This window comes from Corvus brachyrhynchos, unplaced genomic scaffold (genome assembly GCF_000691975.1).
Source record: "Corvus brachyrhynchos isolate BGI_N302 unplaced genomic scaffold, ASM69197v1 scaffold83, whole genome shotgun sequence".
In the NCBI taxonomy this organism is placed as follows: Eukaryota; Metazoa; Chordata; class Aves; order Passeriformes; family Corvidae; genus Corvus; species Corvus brachyrhynchos.
In genome coordinates, this window is record NW_008238464.1 from 7881704 (window position 1) to 7884202 (window position 2499).

The following is a 2499-nucleotide window of genomic DNA, read 5'->3' on the forward strand; positions in this document are numbered from 1 at the left end:
GACTGAGGAAAATGTACTGAAGTTGCACATAAGGCAAGGTCTTCGCAGTCACTTTCCACATAGCTGCACTTGGTCTATAACCATTTCTTCAGTCCAGCCAAATAGTTATCACGGGCACAGATTTATACAGTAAAATCACCAATCTAATTAATGAAGCTAACAGTTTAAAGCTGTTCTGTTATTTTGGTGAGTTCAGTGAAAATTAATGTGATTCCAATCAGATCAGAACCTGTACTTAGATATTGTAGAAGAGATGACACTGGTGAAAGACAGGCTGGTGTCTGCAAGAACCAAGGGTGTGCAATAGGGTTTTAGCAGCATTTAGCTGGTTTAAATGATGTCTAGCATCTACTGGATGTGGTAAAAATACACTATACTTCTCAAGATTAAATCTGAAGTCTTATAAAAAGGAACAAATATTCACTTGTTATAATACCAAAGTAAACAACAAAAAGAGACAACACTCATCTGGAGGTGAATTCACTGGAAATATCACTGATTAACTTCCACCAGACTCTCACACTGTATATGTATATGATATCTGTAAACTTTTCAGAGCACAAATAAAGCTCGTGTTCCTCCACAGATGTTTGAAATATCTCTCTGTGCCAGAAGTATTTTCTTTTTGGCAAATCAGTTTACTATTGAAGCAAAAGATTTCAACCAAGTAAATTAGACATTCATTCAATATGTCAAGGTGGAAAGAAATGTAGGGAGACAATTAGTTTCTTTTTTGGTTGAGTTTCCAGATTGTGGCATTACAACATTTTCTTCCAGATTCTGCCATCTAATTATTGCACAAAACAGTTTAAAAATGCTTTCCTTACTGTTTTGAATAACACAATTTCTGACTGCCAACTCAGTGTAATCCTAGTTAATAGAAATGAAAAAATCTGGACAAAGGTAACCTTAAGGCTTATCTGCTAAAAGCTTCCATAGACAGTGGATGGCAGTGACTTATTCCTAGGGAAAATCTTACTTGACTTCTTGTTTATTAATATGGAAGTGCTGACCTAGGTCAGAAACATGTCTATGACTACAAATTCACTTAGCAACAAGAAATTTCTGGAAGCTGAATCTAGGTAATTCTAATCAACTCTGATCAGTCCTGTTAAATTAGTATATGCTGATACTTTTCAACAGCTTTCATAGAGTTTAGCAATTAGAGGGAACGCAATACTTTAAAAAGGTACTCTCTTTCAAGCAGTCCATTCTCACATTTGATCCCTTTTAACTTCTTTACATTCCACATTTCTTAGAATGTGTGTTTATTCTCTTCTGAATATGCTACAATTGCCAAGTTTCTGGACTTTTTTGTGTCTTTTCACAAAAAAGCTCCACAACTACATCTGTCTGGGATCTATGAATGTGTGATTTCAGTTTCACCAAATACATATTTTTGTGGAAACATATAAAAAATAAGTTTTTGCTTCCAGTACCACTCAAGTATGTAGAGACAGAGGTGAAGCTGTGGTTCTGGGTAACTGTGATGGTTGTCTTCAGAGACGCACAGACTCAATTTTTGAAAGGAGTCTTTCTGCATCCTAACAGCTACTGAAATGAAGCAGGTTAACCATTAATATTTTGTCATTCTAATTCGTTATCTTCCAGGATCCTGTACATTGAAATACTTACTTTCCTATATAGCTGCAGATTACTTGTGTGAAAAATAATCTCATATATATGTTGTCTCTCTTATTCCAGCACTCAGAATAATCATCACTGTCATACCAGCAACACTTTCGGAGGGAAGATATTTTAACTCACTTGCTTTTAACCTATTTCCTAGGCAAGAATCCCCTCCTACTTCTTTCATTCCAGAGATTATGTCTCCTTTACTGGATGCAAGACAGAGAGCAGTAATTAAAATAGAAAGTAAATATCTATGATTACACATGAAAATTATTGTTGCTTACAGCAGAGCAAACACAATCTTACAGATAGATAATGTCCAAATCCTACATGGCATGATACCTTTGATTTCTCTACTTATGTTCTCTACAACTGTGGTGCTTCATTCAATTAAATCATTTTCTCAAACAGTGAGATGTCATTTTACAGTTTGATCTTATTTAGAGTGACACTGGAAATAATTTTTCCATCTCAAGCAAAATATAATCTTTTAAGTCTTCCCTTCAATTGAGGAGAAAAAGTAAAGATATCAGTAAGAGATTTAAAATATGAAGAGAAACTTAAGTATCTTATTTAAAAATTTAAAAACAATTTTAGTACAAAGTTTTAAACTATTTTAATTTTTTTAAAATCAGATTTTCATCAAAAAATATTATACTTAACAAAGAAAACATATTCTGAAGGACCCCACATATATTTTTAGTAAAAAAGTAAATGGTATTCTCTGATTGAAAATTTTATCAGGTCTAATTTTAATCCAATGTCTCAAATACTTTCCCAAAATATGGTTTTACAATGTCTTTCCAATCCATATGCAGTAAAAACTATCACTAATCCTGTCTCTCCTTTTCTCACAGTCTACCTTCC